We start from the raw sequence: 18,661 nt of genomic DNA, 5'->3' as shown, positions 1-18,661 counted from the left end.
TTGTAAAGTCTTTAATTCTATATTATTAGTAGATAGGGACAATTTCATATGCGCGCGTCACTAAATCGATGACAATGCATTTGGCAACTTGATAGAATTTTGTAAAGTCTTTAATTCTATATCATTATAGTAGATGGGGACAATTTCATATTTGGCAACTTGATAGAATTTTGTAAAGTCTTTAATTCTATATTATTAGTAGATAGGGACAATTTCATATGCGCGCGTCACTAAATCGATGACAATGCATTTGGCAACTTGATAGAATTTTGTAAAGTCTTTAATTCTATATCATTAGTAGATGGGGACAATTTCATATTTGGCAACTTGATAGAATTTTGTAAAGTCTTTAATTCTATATTATTAGTAGATAGGGACAATTTCATATGCGCGCGTCACTAATTCGATGACAATGCATTTGGCTACCGGGATCGATCCGAGAGGCAGGTAGGCCGCTATACTATAGCTAGTGCGCTGCGCTAAACCTCACGAACCAACAATAATAAGTACATTAGTGTACTTATTTCGAATCATCAAGCAAAGGATAAGCTTCAGTGGATCGCAGTATGGCAGCTGCTCAACCACTTACAACACCTTGCCTGTTACAAAAGTCGTTTACAATTGATTCTAGGCTTTGTCATTGTATTAAATAATGCTTTTATATGTAACTAGCGCGGCATCAGGTGATCGAAGATCCTCCCAATTTACTATGTTACAAATTACATTGGCATCACAACCATTGTCGTTTATAAAGTAAATTATAAACTTTAAATGGTTTAGAAGCCATACAATGCAAATTGCCCCTTATTTATCATTGCAGTCCAGCACGGATACGACCTTAGAGGCGTTCAGGCATAATCCAACGGACGTAGCGTCATACCACTGTTCGCTCGAACAAGTATTGTGCCATTGGTCCGTACCTGCGGTTCCTCTCGTACTACGCAGGAATGCTGTCGCAACAACGTTTTGTCATTAGTAGGGTAAAACTAACCTGTCTCACGACGGTCTAAACCCAGCTCACGTTCCCTTGCATGGGTGAACAATCCAACGCTTGGTGAATTTTGCTTCACAATGATAGGAAGAGCCGACATCGAAGGATCAAAAAGCGACGTCGCTATGAACGCTTGGCCGCCACAAGCCAGTTATCCCTATGGTAACTTTTCTGACACCTCTTGTTAAAAACTCTTTAAACCAAAAGGATCGATAGGCCGAGCTTTTGCTGTCCCTGTGTGTACTGAACACCGAGATCAAGTCAGCATTTGCCCTTTTGCTCTATGTGTGGTTTCTGTCCGCACTGAGCTGGCCTTGGGACACCTCCGTTATTATTTGAGAGATGTACCGCCCCAGTCAAACTCCCTACCTGGCAATGTCCTTGAATTGGATCATACCTGAGTAATTGGAGTTATACCAAATTTTCAAATCAAAAATACATAAATGCATCGTTTTATTAAAGAATTTGTTTGCGATTATATAACAAACTCGTGATACTTTGATCAAGAAGCTTGCATCAAAACCCAATACCATAAGATATAATAAATATATCCGTATAATGGCTAGGAAATGATACACGTTCCATTTAATCAAGTAAGTAAGGAAACAATAAGAGTAGTGGTATTTCATTGACGATACCAAACCGAGGTCTAATATCTCCCACTTATTCTACACCTCTTATGTCTCCTTACACTGCCAGATTAGAGTCAAGCTCAAAAGGGTCTTCTTTCCCCGCTAATTATTCCAAGCCCGTTCCCTTGGCTGTGGTTTCGCTAGATAGTAGATAGGGACAGTAGGAATCTCGTTAATCCATTCATGCGCGTCACTAATTAGATGACGAGGCATTTGGCTATTTTTTTTTTTTTTTTTTTTGATCGCAAAGGTATGGAAATCTTCGAAAGATACTAGGGCTGCCGTCATTTGGTCAGTTTCCTAGCATGCACGATTCATTGCTCTATCTGAACCGAAGTTCCGCAACGCCTACGTACTAAAACCATCCTCATAGCCGTATTAACCATATATTGTGCGATGTTTATGCCTTTTTTGATATTATGCCAAGGCAGCAGGCAGATGTATGTGAACCAAACGTTTTAAGCTACGTCCAATCACGAGAAAACCCGCTAAGGTACATGAACTGTCTAAAACAGCCAAGACTGCCTCTCATAACCTGGACGCTAATGATATGACTATCATATTTGCTGAGGAGACCCTTCGCAATCAATCGTTTTACGGATTGACCACTCCAAATCCCCCTCCAGTTTAGGGTGGCAGAATGAAACTCGATGTCACCTGCGGCTTCGAATCGGCGACGCAATTCAGTTCGTATGTCCGGTCTGTCGTATCTATTGATTTTGCGCTGATGCGCTTCGTCCATAGAGTGTCCGTCTGTCACAACCTGCACGTCAATCACATCAATGTGATTTTGTCGGAGTACCACCAGGTCCGGTTTATTAGGGCCGGATTCGCACTGCAGACTTGGTTCGGCAATGACCACGCAGCCTCTCTCCTCAAGTCCCCGCTTGATTCGATTTACTACGCAGTTGTGTCTAGCTACTCGCCTCCCATGCGAACGATAGCATTTTTGCATAATGTGGTTTGTTGTTTCGGGAGCATCACATCCTGCACGACACTGCCTCTCCAATTCGTGCCTTCCCCTCGTAGTGCGAGACTTTGTGGGTAGGGCATTTATCCGCAGCCGAATACCGTCTAAATATTCCTTTCCTGTTAGTAAACGCGTGGGCTGACTAACCCACCCGTGTTGAGGACCATAGTGGCCCGCTTCACGGAGTCCGCCACCATCAACGGAGAGGTACAACCTGTTCGCCCAATACTTTTCTATTGCCGGACGCGATAACAATTCATTTTGTTCAGCTATCAATCTACCTCGGGCCCTTTGTTTTTCCGCTTCGATGAAGGAGCTGGCTTCCTCGGATTGTACGAGGTGGGGCCATTTTATGTTGCTCAATCGTCTAAGTCGTAACATCGGTGCTACCCATCTTAGTGATGGAATTCCGAGACCCCCACATTTTGGGGGGGCATGAACGAATGCTATCGGCACATCCGACGGAAGATTTAGCCATCTTCGCACATAGAAACGTATTAGCTTGTCAGTCTTTCGTAAGACGCCTATCGTCACACTCCCAAGGGATAACTTGTGATAGAGTTGTGGGATCAGGACAGTCCGAAGGGCGAACAACCTCTGTTGTGGCTTAAGGGGGGCCTCTGACAATCTTTGTAGCTTTGGACCAATGTCCTCTGCCGGATTACATCGAACCCTCCCACTTGCAGTGAAATGTATACCGAGATACTTCCACTCGTCAGTACGCTTCAGTGTTGGAATCTCTCTCGAGCCTACGCAGAAGCTCTGTGCCTCTAGCACAGTACACTTCTGTTTCGGCTGGCCCTTAATACCGACAGTAAAGCACTTATCAGCATTAAGTTTAAGGCCGACGATGGATAAAAAGTCCATAGTCTTGTCCAACAAAGTTTGAAGTCCCATCCGAGTTTCCGCAAATAGTACCAAATCATCTGCAAATGCAGCAGCGTTTATCATGGCATTTCCGACCTTGGTACCAATCTCGCTAGGTAGGGCTCTAAGTAACCGGTCGATGACCAAGTTAAATAGAATGGGGGACAAAGGGTCGCCCTGCTTCACTCCTCTAGCAGGCACGAATTCCTCTGAACACCAACCTTCCCCGTTGAGACTGATACCACCTCCCTCGTACGTCTTCTGTACATAGTCAACAAAGCCCTTCGGCGCACCATAAGCACGTAATGTCCCATATATTGCTGCATGTGACAATGAGTCAAATGCCTTGCTAACATCTAAGTTGGCGATGTAGCAAGATTTAAAGTACTTATGGCTATGCCTCAGGACTAAGTCAACTATCGTCGCATTATCGGCGCATCCGTCGGTTGGTAAGAAGCCCCGCTGGCGCGGGTCCCAATCGATTGATGAGGTCAATCGGGTTGCCAAGATGGCATTTAGCTGTCTTACCAGGACGGAAGGCACCGATATTGGACGAAAGTCTTGCGGTCGCTTTGCCGTCACCGTCTTCGGGATGAAGATGGTTCTGGCCAGTCGGATAGAGTGAGGTAAGTTACCGCACCATAGAATTAGGTTCATTATGCGTAGCATAATACCTGACGGCACCTCCCTGGCAGTTTTTGGAGTTACCCCGTCAGGCCCCGGAGATGAAGATAATGAAACTCTTGATGCCCTAAGGTCTTGCTCCGTTATTGCAGACCATACCGTCTCAAGCGAGTGATCCGTACGAATCACTTCTCCATTGCAAGAGCTTGGGCTATGGGCCTTAAGAGAGTCATAGTTACTCCCGCCGTTGACCCGCGCTTACTTGAATTTCTTCACTTTGACATTCAGAGCACTGGGCAGAAATCACATTGTGTCAACACCCGCTAGGGCCATCACAATGCTTTGTTTTAATTAGACAGTCGGATTCCCCAAGTCCGTGCCAGTTCTGAATTGATTGTTAATTGATAATCGTTATAATTAATAAGAACTAATTGGTTTAACCCAAATAGTATTCTTAAAAATTTTAGCAAGAAAGTTCCACAATTGGCTACGTAACTAAACTATCCGGGGAACAAGAAACTAACATAAATGCTAGAAACTCTATTTACCCAGAACGAGCACATAAACCATGTTATTGTTTCCCAATCAAGCCCGACTATCTCAATCTTCAGAGCCAATCCTTATCCCGAAGTTACGGATCTAATTTGCCGACTTCCCTTACCTACATTATTCTATCGACTAGAGACTCTTCACCTTGGAGACCAGCTGCGGATATTGGTACGGCCTGTTGAGAAGTTTGCGTGTCCCCACCATAAATTTTCAAGGTCCGAGGAGAAAATATCGACACAACAGTATATGTCATGCTCTTCTAGCCCATCTACCATATCTCTCTGCGAAAGACTTCCATGGTAGTACGGCTATAAAACAGAAAAGAAAACTCTTCCGATATCTCTCGACGGCTTCTTTATGGTCGTTCCTGTTGCCAGGATGAGCACGAGGCCCATATTTAATAACAAACGGATACTCAACAGGTTACGGAATTGGAACCGTATTCCCTTTCGTTCAAAATTATTCAAGTGTATTATATTCGCTTTTTGTATGTAGTTTGGCATTTTTGTTTTACTTGAAAATTTTCGGCTTTCGCCTTGAACTTAGGACCGACTAACTCGTGATCAACCACTGTTCACACGAAACCCTTCTCCACTTCAGTCCTCCAAGGTCTCATTCGATTATTTGCTACTACCACCAAGATCTGTACCAATGGCAGCTCCATGCAGGCTTACGCCAAACACTTCTACGCATACCATTGTACCTTCCTACTCACTAAAGTTTCAAAATTTATATCACAAGTAATATAAATCATCTACTTTAGCGGTAATGTATAGGTATACAACTTAAGCGCCATCCATTTTAAGGGCTAGTTGCTTCGGCAGGTGAGTTGTTACACACTCCTTAGCGGATTTCGACTTCCATGATCACCGTCCTGCTGTTTTAAGCAACCAACGCCTTTCATGGTATCTGCATGAGTTGTTAATTTGGGCACCGTAACATTACGTTTGGTTCATCCCACAGCGCCAGTTCTGCTTACCAAAAGTGGCCCACTGGGCACATTATATCATAACCTTGAACTTCATATCAAGAAAGTTAAGGTTCTTACCCATTTAAAGTTTGAGAATAGGTTAAGATCGTTTCGACCCTAAGGCCTCTAATCATTCGCTTTACCAGATAAGATTATTTTATATAATATTAAAATGCACCAGCTATCCTGAGGGAAACTTCGGAAGGAACCAGCTACTAGATGGTTCGATTGGTCTTTCGCCCCTATACTCAATTCTGACAATCGATTTGCACGTCAGAACTGTTTCGGTCTTCCATCAGGGTTTCCCCTGACTTCAACCTGATCAAGTATAGTTCACCATCTTTCGGGTCACAGCATATATGCTCAAGGTACGTTCCAGTTAGAGGCATAAATAATATAAATATACATTATACATAACTATATAGAACGCCCCGGGATTGTGTTAATTAGCTATAAATAGTTAAAAAACTAATCCCATTAGTAGTCAAGTTAATTACGCTATTAGGTTTATATCCCAATAACTTGCACATATGTTAGACTCCTTGGTCCGTGTTTCAAAACGGGTCCCGAAGGTATCCTGAATCTTTCGCATTGTTAATCATACAAGTGCATATAATAAACATAAAAATCAATGATAATTATGCCATTATATAATTCCGAAAAATTAACGCACTGTAATCATATAAATCTATCAGCACTTTATCAAATTAATAACATTTATTCTGTGTTAAAATGCAAGCACTTTAATTTGAATAAACTATAAGTTATATTTTATGATAAATTTGGGATATGCTAATAGATTACAATGTCCTTATATGGAAAAAATGCACACTATCCTCATAATATTATTTAAATATTACAATTTTAATGATGAATTTTCCATAACGGATATTCAGGTTCATCGGGCTTAACCTCTAAGCAGTTTCACGTACTGTTTAACTCTCTATTCAGAGTTCTTTTCAACTTTCCCTCACGGTACTTGTTTACTATCGGTCTCATGGTTATATTTAGTTTTAGATGGAGTTTACCACCCACTTAGTGCTGCACTATCAAGCAACACGACTCTTTGGAAACATCATCTAGTAATCATTAACGTTATACGGGCCTGGCACCCTCTATGGGTAAATGGCCTCATTTAAGAAGGACTTAAATCGTTAATTTCTCATACTAGAATATTGACGCTCCATACACTGCATCTCACATTTGCCATATAGACAAAGTGACTTAGTGCTGAACTGTTTTCTTTTCGCTCGCCGCTACTAAGAAAATCCTTGTTAGTTTCTTTTCCTCCCCTAATTAATATGCTTAAATTCAGGGGGTAGTCCCATATGAGTTGAGGTTGTATATAACTTTTTATTGCTATTAATTCTTTATATATAATGATAAAACATTTTATTAAATTCGTTGTAATAATTTCCATTATTTTTTGTAGCTTAGTATTTTCCATTAACGAACCAACGAAGAAAATAACATAACCAAATTTTTTCTATTTCCGAATCATGAATAAGAGACAATCCTAGATGAAAAACAAGAGAGAACGCTATAGTCGAGGTCCCCGACTATCTGATACCCGTTACTCAGCTAGTGTAAGTGCGAAGGAGAGTCTTCAACACTGACAGTTTTTGGCGGTTTGTGGGCGTTAGAGTGGGCGTGGCAAAAAGTTTTTTGGCAAATCGATAAAAATTTACAAGTCTAATACAAAAATGAAAAAATATTAAAACATTTTTCAAAAGTGTGGGCGTGGCAGCTTTATGCGGTTTGTGGGCGTTAGAGTGGGCGTGGCAAAAAGTTTTTTTCACAAATCGATAGAAATTTACAAGACTAATACAAAAATTAAAAAATATTAAAACATTTTTCAAAAGTGTGGGCGTGGCAGTTTTATGCGGTTTGTGGGCGTTAGAGTGGGCGTGGCAACATGAATCAACAAACTTGCGCTGCGTCTATGTCTCTGGAGTCTGTACGCTTAATCTCAACTTTCTAGCTTTTGTAGTTCCTGAGATCTCGACGTTCATACGGACGGACAGACAGACGGACAGACAGACGGACGGACAGACGGACATGGCCAGATCGACTCGGCTACTGATCCTGATCAAGAATATATATACTTTATATGGTCGGAAACGCTTCCTTCTGCCTGTTACATACTTTTCAACGAATCTAGTATACCCTTTTACTCTACGAGTAACGGGTATAATAATTCAATTTTTTATGCTAGACATTTCTCAGTATTATTTGATTGAACAAGAAAATATTTCTCTTCGTTTTTCACATTCAAATGTGAGGATAATGTTTTTCATATACAGTTTTTAATATTATGAATAAAATTATTATTTATTTATTTAATTACCATATGCTTATAAAAATTTATAAACAACTTAATTAGCATAGTCTTACAACCCTCAACCATATGTAGTCCAAGCAGCACTATAAAATTAATTAAAGTACATAACAGCATGGACTGCGATATGCGTTCAAAATGTCGATGTTCATGTGTCCTGCAGTTCGATGACGCACAGTTTGCTGCGTTCTTCATCGACCCATGAGCCGAGTGATCCACCGCTTAGAGTTTTATAATTCATTTCTATATAATGTCAATATTGTTTTTATTGAAAGAAATTAAAAATACACCATTTTACTGGCATATATCAATTCCTTCAATAAATGTATTTTTATACCTAAAATAAATGCTGCGAAATGTCTTAGTTTCATATAAGCAATATGTATCATATAATTACCATTTTATTTATAATTACCAATATGGGCGATACATACTGCATTTTATATAAAACATTAACCTGATGGATGCCAGGTACAACATTGTATATTTTATGCTCATAACTCGTATGCTCATAACTAAGATGAACAATACATATTCGCAACGCGTGTATATTATGGTCCATATACACACAAATTTTAAAAATTCGATTGTCCATTTTTGAATTTTTAGGAAACACATTGTTTATTTTTATTTTAAAGCAATATATAAATCATATTATTTTGTTGTGAATACGCAAAACTTCACACACAATATATTGTGGTCCCCAATCACAATTTTTAACTTATGTGGATTAATGTGGACCGCAGTCACATATAACCCAATGTGGTGGCAAGTCACATTTTATGATGTTTGGAAAGGAAAACCAGATCATCATTTTAATTTGATTTTAGATTCTTTGAATCAATTGAATTATTGTGTTCGATAATAGTCATTGTCGCGGATCGAATATTGTTATCGATAGGCTAGTTAGTATTTTTAAGAAGTCCGAATGTGGAAGGATTTGTAAGCCCATATGTGTCTGGGCACATTGTTTTTCGCCATTGTAAATTGCCGGGAAAATTAAGCTTTCATTGTCGTGTAAGAGTTGGAGGACACACTGCGGTGAGCTAATAAGTTAAGTTAGTTGCAATTGTGAAACATTGAATTCTTCCAGAATAAAACGTGTTCTACTACCACGGATTAGTCTGCCCTTTCTTTCGGGAACCAATAGAGTAGCCGTTTAAGGCAACTCCACGTGACGCACGACGACAGCCTTTTATTCGCAGTCCTAGGGCGACTGCAGGGGCCACTTGCGCTGGAATGACGGTTTAGACGGCCAGCGAGGAGGATTTGTGTGAGCGCAGCCAGCGCTACGTACCGGCAGAGGAGTCGCAGCCAGCGACAGTGGCGTCGCAGTCAGCGACATAGAGGGACGCAGCCAGCGTCGAACGCCGATACGAACGGGTCGCAGCCAGCGACAAGGAGACGCAAGAAGCGTCATTTGTGGAGACCGCAGCCAGCGGTCAGAAGGCGCAAAGAGCGCCAAGCATCCGTGGCCGCAGCCAGCGGCACGAGGCGTCAGAGACGCCATTTTGGACGCGTAGAGGCGCCGCCATTTTGGACGGGCAGAGGCGCCGCCATATTGGACGCGCAGAGGCGCCGCCATTTTGGAGCTGGGGAAGATGCAGCATTCCCCCAGGAAGAGTGCCCGGCTGAACGGAGGAGAAGCCACCCCTATAACAACAGTGAGTCAGCAGCCAGCCAGTAGTGGAGCAGGAACTCGGACGCGGGTGAACATCACGGCGGCGTCGATTCCTTGCCCGGCCACTACGGTGACTACAGTAGCTTCCGAACCTAGAAGTACTGCTGTCACAGCTGCGAGTTCAGTACCGGAGGTGAACCAGCCCCTCGCGTTGGAACTCATGGAGAGGATCGCAGCGTTGGAGAGGGAGCTGGAGAAGGCTAGATCCCTGGAAAGTGTGAGCACCGCCAATGGCGGGCCAACCGCAGTTGGCCCAAGCGCAGTTGGCGCCAACAGTGGAGCGTCGGGGCGGCCGCCATTTTGGAGCGGCCAGCCAATACCCACATCTAACGGAGAGGCCTTACATAACGGGGTCGGGTCGGTGCCATACAACGGTGACGGTGCGAGCGGTGCGGCCTGCACGCTGCCGCCATCTTCGAGTGGACCGCCATTGCTAACTACTAGCAACTATTTTGTGGAGCCACTGTGTGCAACAGGCACTGCGCAGCCAGCGCATGGACTCGTGCTACCGGGCGTGAGCATCCACAATGCGGCAACAGCACTTGTCGGATCCTACGCCGCGACGACGCCGAGTGGAATCCAGGGAGCATATGGGCCAAGGAAGCTTCCGGACTTGCCTATATTTGGAGGGCGGCCCGAGGAGTGGCCGATCTTCAGCTGTGCGTTCGAGGAGACGACCCGAGCGTACAACTGCACGGACCTGGAGAACAACCAGAGGTTGTTGAAGGCGCTGAAGAATGAAGCGCGCGAGGCAGTGAAGGCGCTATTGATTCATCCAGGAAATGTCAGCGCCGTGATGGAGCAGCTGCGCTTTAGGTTCGGACGACCGGAGCAGCTTATACGCAGCCAGCTCAACAACGTGCGAGAGGTGCAGCCAATTTCGGAGCATAATTTGGCGAAGATCATTCCCTTCGCAACCCGAGTGAGTAACCTCGCGGCCTTCTTGCAGTCAGCGAAGGGGAACCTGGGGAACCCAACCCTCATGGAGGAGCTTGTGGCCAAGCTGCCAACGAGCAAGCGAGTGGACTGGGCCAGGCATGCTGCAACGATTGCGCCCTTTCCCACTGTAGTCCACTTCAGCGCGTGGCTACAGGAGTACGCAAACGTGGTGTGCACGGTTTTGGACGTCGAGGGAAAGGAGCCGAGGCGTCGACTTCTACATGCAAGCGTCGACCATAATGAATGCGATCAACAGGATGATCGGCATGGAGGTTGTCCCATCAGTGGAGGACAGCATGGAATATTGAACTGCAGAGAATTTATTGGAGCCTCGCCACAGGAAAGGTGGAGCAATGTGAAGAGGCATCGGCTCTGCTTCAAATGCCTGCGAAGCGGGCACACGGCTAGATCCTGCTATACGCAAGGTGAGTGCCAGATTAATGGATGCCGAAGGGAGCATCACCGTCTGCTACATGGTGCGGACGAGGAGCGAAGGCCGCTGCAGCGAGGTGGCTTCAGACGCCACGACGGGAACCAGCAGCCAGCAGTTTCCAGACGCAGCCCGGCCAGGGACCAAGAGAGGAACCGGCAGCCAGCCGTTCCCAGCAACAGCCTGCAGAAAGGAGCTCCGCGTGAAGCGGGAACGCCCATGCAGAGGAATTTGAGCTGCGTTGACGCCGAAGGAGGCCGTCTACTGTTCCGTATACTGCCGGTTACGCTGTACGGAGCGGGGCGAAAGGTGGATACGTATGCGCTCCTAGATGAGGGTTCCTCCGTCACGATGATCGATGACGAGCTACGAAAGGATCTTGGAGTGCAAGGAGAGCGTCGGCAGCTAAATATCCAATGGTTTGGAGGTAAGGCAACCAGAGAGCCTACCAACGTGGTGAGTCTGAAGATAAGTGAAGTTGGAAAGCCCACTCGCCATGTATTGAAAAACGTTTATGCCGTTTCGAGTTTGAGTTTGCCGATGCAGACATTGAGCCGACGAGATGTCCAGGGCGTGCACAGGGATGCGCGTCTGCCGATGAAGCCTTACAGCAACGTGGTACCGAAGCTGCTCATCGGCCTGGATCACGGACATCTGGGGTTGCCACTTAGGACGAGGCGGTTCGCTCGAGAGGGACCGTATGCGGCCGCAACCGAGCTGGGCTGGGTTGTGTTTGGGCCTGTAAGTGGGCAACCGACCACGCCGTCACCGAGGTCCTGCCTACTTGCCGTGTCAGTGGATGACGCGATGGAAAATATGGTGGAGGACTACTTCGACATGGAGAACTTTGGAGTGAAGCCCGCGCCGCCGGTCGCAGCCAGCGACGATGTTCGGGCCCAAAGGATACTCGAAGACACCACGGTGAAAGTGGGGCGTCGCTACCAGACGGGATTACTCTGGAAGGACGACCACGTTGTGCTGCCACCGAGCTATGAGATGGCGTACAGGAGGCTGGTCAACGTCGAGAAGAAGATGAAGCGCAACAAGCCGTTGGCGCAGGAATACGATCGGATTATAAAGGATTACGTATCTAAAGGATACGCGAGGAGGCTGCAGCCGGAAGAGGTCGCGGTAAGGAGCGATCGCCTATGGTATTTGCCACTGTAACGAACTGATTTGCTTGGTCTGCTCGCTACGAAATACGTGCGGCTAGCTCAGTAGAGTTTGTGTATTCGTCCCACCAAATTTATAGAATAACGTGATCACCCGGTTACCAGTAATAACACTCGCAGTTTCGTTCTCGGGTCTTTATTCGATCTCAGTTTACAATGTATTTCAATTGTCCGGACGCCTCTGCTCTCGCTCGTCGTGGCCTCGGATCTTCGCCTGGTATTGCCGCTGACGCGTGCGAAGAAAGGTCGAGGGCTTAGGGAAGCGTCACCGTTCTCAGACTAGGGTGAACAATTGGTGGGCTCTCAAAGGCATACGCCTAGCTAGCCACAACCTCTTGTCCCTTGCTCTGTCCCGGCCGGTCCCGCCAGACGCTTGTCCAGTTCCTTCCGACGCACCGCGCTATCGCCCGGATACGCCGCAGTCCCTGTAGCAAGACGCCCAGTGAAAGACGAACGTTCCACCCTACCTTTTCTCTTCTGCCGGTGCGGTCGGACCTGGGTGTCCTGCTCGGCGGCCTGGTTCCACTGTCTTACCGCCTTCGTCGTCCTGGGTGGCGCGGACCTTTGTTGTTGGGCGCTCGTCGCGTGGGCTGGGAATTGTTGTCGTACGCAGACTCACGGAAGCTCACGGCTGTGATCCCCAAGGCAAACGCCTGTGGAACAGCAACGCGTCAACCCCACGTCTGGTTCGGACTGGTGGCGCCGGTACCACGCCTGCTTGGATTGCACGGACACACCAGGCTATCGCCTGGTTCAAGCACGCGATCTCCTACACAGTCCACCGGGTCTACACCACAATCCCTTCCGCTTTCTCGGGTGCCCGCTTAGGTCTGGCCTCTCCTGTTGTTTGCCTCCTGGCTACTCGTGCTTCGTCGTTGGGCCTCAGCTACCTGCGTCTCAGTTCGGAGACCTTCTCGTCCCGAACGTCTTGACGTAGCGATCTTGCTCCTTGGTGACGAAAACCCAAACAAGCCCGGCAAGGTACGGCTTGTATTTGATGCTGCAGCCAAAGTTGGAGGAACCTCGCTAAACTCGGAGCTGAACAAAGGGCCTCAGCACTATAAGCCTTTGCCAGCTGTGCTCTTTCATTTCAGAGAGGGAGCCGTCGGAGTCTGCGGTGACATCAAGGAGATGTTCCACCAAGTGCTGATCCGACCCGAGGATAGATGTTCCCAACGATTCCTCTGGAGAGATGGCGACGACGAGAGAGACCCGGATGTCTATGAGATGAACGTAATGACGTTTGGAGCAGCTTCTTCGCCGAGCGCTGCGCATTACGTGAAGACTATGAATGCCCTGAAGTATCGGGATTCGGATCCGAGAGCGGTCAAGGCCATCACCGACTACCATTATGTCGATGACTATGTGGACAGTTTCGCTACAGAGAGCGAGGCTATCAGCGTATCTACCCGAGTGAAGGAGATACACAAGGATGCTGGATTCGAATTATGCAAGTTTTCATCCAGCTCACCCACCGTGGAGACGGCTTTAGGACCTGGTCGAGTCAAGAGCGTCGGATGGGGTGAGGCTGAAGAAAAGATCCTCGGAATGCGTTGGCAAGTAGCAACAGATGACTTCAGATTCAACGTGGAGTATCATCGAGTGTCAAGCAGCGTCCTGAGTGGAGATCGAGTCCCTACGAAGAGGGAATATTTGAGCCTGGTGATGTCAACGTTCGATCCCCTGGGATTCCTGTGCTGCCTCATGGTTACAGCGAAGCTGCTGCTGCGAGAGATTTGGAGGCAGAAGATCCAGTGGGACGAACCACTACCGGAGGAGTTAAGCAAAGCCTTTGCGATTTGGCGCAAAGAGATGGACGCCGTGGGACAGTTCCGATGTCCGCGCCATTATTTTGGGCGTGGAGCAGTCCGGGCCGTAGAGTTGCACGTCTTCGTGGATGCTAGTCAGGCAGCATTCGCGGCGGTGGCCTATTGGAGGGTCACATATGAGGACGACGACGTGCAGGTGAGCTTCGTGAGTGCGAAGACGAAGTGTGCCCCAATGAGAACGATGACGATCCCACGGCTGGAGCTGCAGGCAGCAGTTCTTGGAACCAGGCTGATGAACACTGTCAAGGAGGAGCACAGTGTGGTCATCACGGACCTGGTGTTATGGACGAACTCTAAGACGGTGCTGAGATGGATCGGCAGCCCCCCCCGCCGGTATAAGCAGTTTGTTGGCAACCGAGTGGCGGATATTTTGGAGTCGTCGAAGGTTTCCCTAGGCTAAGAGGACCTGCATTTTTGAGGCAGCCAGAAGCCAGCTGGCCGGGGCCTGAGGAAGGAACTGAGCGTGTTCCAGATGCCCCTGATGAAGAAGAGATGCCCTGTGAGTTTGCATTAGTTGCGGCAGACGATTTTGTTATTCCGTTTCAGAGATTCTCGAGCTTCAGTCGCCTGGTGAGGACCACAGCCTGGGTCCTACGGTTTGCGCGCTGGTGCCGCAAACAGCGAAACGAGCTCGAGGAATACGGCCTTACTGCAGCAGAATGTAAGGCCGCGGAGAACCTGTTGGTCAGACAGGCACAATTGGAGTCGTTCCCCGACGAGATGAGGTCGGCGGAAACTGGACAGGACGTCGCTAGATCGAGCGACATTCGAGGGTTGGTGCCCTACCTAGACGAGGACGGGATTCTGCGAGCTTACGGCAGAATTGATGCCGCACTGTGCATGCCGTACAGTGCGAGGAGGCCCGTATTACTGTCACACAGGCACAGTCTGACAGAGCTGATTGTGAGAGACTTCCACGCCAGGATGAAGCATCAAAATGTGGATGCTACGATTGCGGAGATCCGGACAAAGTTCTGGGTCACAAAGATGAGGCGTGTGATGCGTAGAGTCATCTCATCGTGCAACGAGTGCAAGTTGCAGCGAGCGCGGCCGATGCCGCCGATAATGGGACCCCATCCGGAAGACAGACTGGATGCGGGTGGATGGCCATTCAAATACACAGGACTGGACTACTTTAGGCCACTGCTGGTGACTGTGTCCCGTCACAAGGAGAAGCGTTGGGTCGCCTTGTTTACGTGTTTGACGACAAGGGCGATTCACCTGGAGCTGGCGCATGACCTGTCGACGGATTCCTGCATAATTGCGATCAGGAACTTCGTCTGCCGGCAAGAACTTCGTGGGAGCTGACAGGGAAGCCAGGCGCTTCGGTGACGTATTCAAGATGGAGAAGCTTCAGAGTGAGTTGTCAAGCAGAAGCATTGAATGGGTTTTTAATTGTCCAGCGAACCCGTCTGAGGGCGGAGTTTGGGAGCGCATGGTGCAGTGCGTCAAGAGAGTACTGCGTCATATCCTGAAGGAAGTTGCGCCGAGGGACCATGTATTGGAGAGTTTCCTGATTGAGGCGGAGAATATTGTAAACTCGCGTCCGCTCACCCACTTGCCTGTGGATGCGGACCAGGAGGCGCCGTTGACGCCAAACGATCTACTCAAGGGAGTAGCCAATCTGCCGGATACGCCGGGATTGGATGCGAAGCTGCCCAAGGAGGGTTCTACGAGGAAGCAGTGGAGGATTGCTCGCCTGCTACGAGACCGTTTCTGGAGGAGGTGGGTCATGGAGTACCTGCCTACGCTTGTGCGCCGCGAGAAGTGGTGCCGCCGAACGGAGACCATCCACCAGGGTGATATGGTCTTCGTCTGCGATCCTGCCTTGGCCCGACGAGAGTGGCGCAAGGGCACCGTGGAGGAGATCTACAGCGGAGCTGATGGAGTCGTCAGACGCGCTAAGGTGCGCGTGAACGACAACGGCCTATCTAGGACAATGATGCGACCCGTCTCTAAACTTGCAGTTTTGGATTTGAGTGAAGCGGTTCTTCACGGGGTCGGGGATGTCGCGGATCAAATATTGTTATCGATAGGCTAGTTAGTATTTTTAAGAAGTCCGAATGTGGAAGGATTTGTAAGCCCATATGTGTCTGGGCACATTGTTTTTCGCCATTGTAAATTGCCGGGAAAATTAAGCTTTCACTGTCGTGTAAGAGTTGGAGGACACACTGCGGTGAGCTAATAAGTTAAGCTAGTTGCAATTGTGAAACATTGAATTCTTCCAGAATAAAACGTGTTCTACTACCACGGATTAGTCTGCCCTTTCTTTCGGGAACCAATGTGTAGAGTAGCCGTTTAAGGCAACTCCACGTGACGCACGACGACAGTCATATATAATTGCTTTTGTAAATAATCATAAATCATGTGCTTTTGTAAAGTGATCTCATTGTAATTCGGTGAATGCTTTTGTAATTTGGTTAACTTGGTTTTTGGTAAATTCAATTTATTTGTATTATAACAAATGTTTATTAACGGTAAGGATATTATACAATAATGATCCTTCCGCAGGTTCACCTACGGAAACCTTGTTACGACATTTACTTCCTCTAAATAATCAAGTTCGGTCAACTTTTGCGAAACAACCGTAACACGCAAGGCGTCACAGTGATCACGTCCGGAGACCTTACTAAATAATTCAATCGGTAGTAGCGACGGGCGGTGTGTACAAAGGGCAGGGACGTAATCAATGCGAGTTAATGACACACACTTACTGGGAATTCCAAGTTCATGTGAACAGTTTCAGTTCACAATCCCAAGCATGAAAGTGGTTCAGCGGTTTACCCGGACCTCTCGGTCTAGGAAATACACGTTGATACTTTCATTGTAGCGCGCGTGCAGCCCAGGACATCTAAGGGCATCACAGACCTGTTATTGCTCAATCTCATTATTGCTAGACGCAATTTGTCCATTTAAGAAGCTAGTGTCCTTATAATGGGACAAACCAACAGGTACGGCTCCACTTACATAAACACATTCAAACACAATAAACATTTTACTGCCACCATGAATGAAGGCTATATAAGCTTCAGCACCATAATCCTGAAGATATCTATTTAATATATTTGAGTCTCGTTCGTTATCGGAATTAACCAGACAAATCACTCCACGAACTAAGAACGGCCATGCACCACCACCCATAGATTCGAGAAAGAGCTATCAATCTGTCTTACACACTTATGTTCGGACCTGGTAAGTTTTCCCGTGTTGAGTCAAATTAAGCCGCAGGCTCCACTCCTGGTGGTGCCCTTCCGTCAATTCCTTTAAGTTTCAGCTTTGCAACCATACTTCCCCCGGAGCCCAAAAGCTTTGGTTTCCCGGGAAGCGACTGAGAGAGCCATAAAAGTAGCTACACCCAATTGCTAGCTGGCATCGTTTATGGTTAGAACTAGGGCGGTATCTGATCGCCTTCGAACCTCTAACTTTCGTTCTTGATTAATGAAAACATCTTTGGCAAATGCTTTCGCTTAAGTTAGTCTTACGACGGTCCAAGAATTTCACCTCTCGCGTCGTAATACTAATGCCCCCAAACTGCTTCTATTAATCATTACCTCTTGATCTGAAAACCAATGAAAGCAGAACAGAGGTCTTATTTCATTATCCCATGCACAGAATATTCAGGCATTTGAAGCCTGCTTTAAGCACTCTAATTTGTTCAAAGTAATAGTACCGGCCCACAATAACACTCGTTTAAGAGCACTAATGCAGGTTTTTAAATAGGAGGAACATATGAAAAAATACAAGTATTTAAACACATATAAGAACTCCACCGGTAATACGCTTACATACATAAAGGTATAGTACTAACCACAATTGTAAGTTGTACTACCCGTATGAAGCACAAGTTCAACTACGAACGTTTTAAGCGCAACAACTTTAATATACGCTATTGGAGCTGGAATTACCGCGGCTGCTGGCACCAGACTTGCCCTCCAATTGGTCCTTGTTAAAGGATTTAAAGTGTACTCATTCCAATTACAGGGCCTCGGATATGAGTCCTGTATTGTTATTTTTCGTCACTACCTCCCCGAGCTGGGAGTGGGTAATTTACGCGCCTGCTGCCTTCCTTAGATGTGGTAGCCGTTTCTCAGGCTCCCTCTCCGGAATCGAACCCTGATTCCCCGTTACCCGTTGCAACCATGGTAGTCCTAGATACTACCATCAAAAGTTGATAGGGCAGACATTTGAAAGATCTGTCGTCGGTACAAGAACATACGATCTGCATGTTATCTAGAGTTCAACCAATATAACGATCTTGCGATCGCTTGGTTTTAGCCTAATAAAAGCACATGTCCCATAAGGTTCATGTTTCAATTGCATGTATTAGCTCTAGAATTACCACAGTTATCCAAGTAACTGTTAACGATCTAAGGAACCATAACTGATATAATGAGCCTTTTGCGGTTTCACTTTTAATTCGTATGTACTTAGACATGCATGGCTTAATCTTTGAGACAAGCATATAACTACTGGCAGGATCAACCAGAATAATGTTTCTTTTTTCATATTTCATTCATATTTTTTGAATTGAAATAAGTAATATAAATATTATAGATTTCCATTTTATATAATTCCATTTCTTATTATAAAATTTGCCTTTGGGTTTAAATCTATTTTAATTCGATTACGACCATTTTTATATAGCATTCGTATTCGTATTCGTAAATTC

General features: G+C 46.4%; 1 non-coding gene and 2 pseudogenes across 1 annotated transcript; all 3 read right to left on the bottom strand.

Moving 5' to 3' along the window:
- Positions 1 to 525: 525 nt before the first annotated feature.
- On the bottom strand, positions 526 to 6,945 carry LOC122625670 (annotated as a pseudogene).
- A 1,051-nt stretch (positions 6,946 to 7,996) lies between these two features.
- LOC122625673 lies at positions 7,997 to 8,171 on the bottom strand (annotated as a pseudogene).
- An 8,315-nt stretch (positions 8,172 to 16,486) lies between these two features.
- On the bottom strand, positions 16,487 to 18,481 carry LOC122625675. The gene has a single exon (XR_006326630.1). It is a non-coding gene; the product is annotated as a small subunit ribosomal RNA (ribosomal RNA).
- Positions 18,482 to 18,661: the final 180 nt, after the last annotated feature.

Source organism: Drosophila teissieri, unplaced genomic scaffold (genome assembly GCF_016746235.2).
Source record: "Drosophila teissieri strain GT53w unplaced genomic scaffold, Prin_Dtei_1.1 Segkk53_quiver_pilon_scaf, whole genome shotgun sequence".
Classification (NCBI taxonomy): Eukaryota; Metazoa; Arthropoda; class Insecta; order Diptera; family Drosophilidae; genus Drosophila; species Drosophila teissieri.
This window is presented reverse-complemented; position numbering and strand designations above follow the sequence as displayed.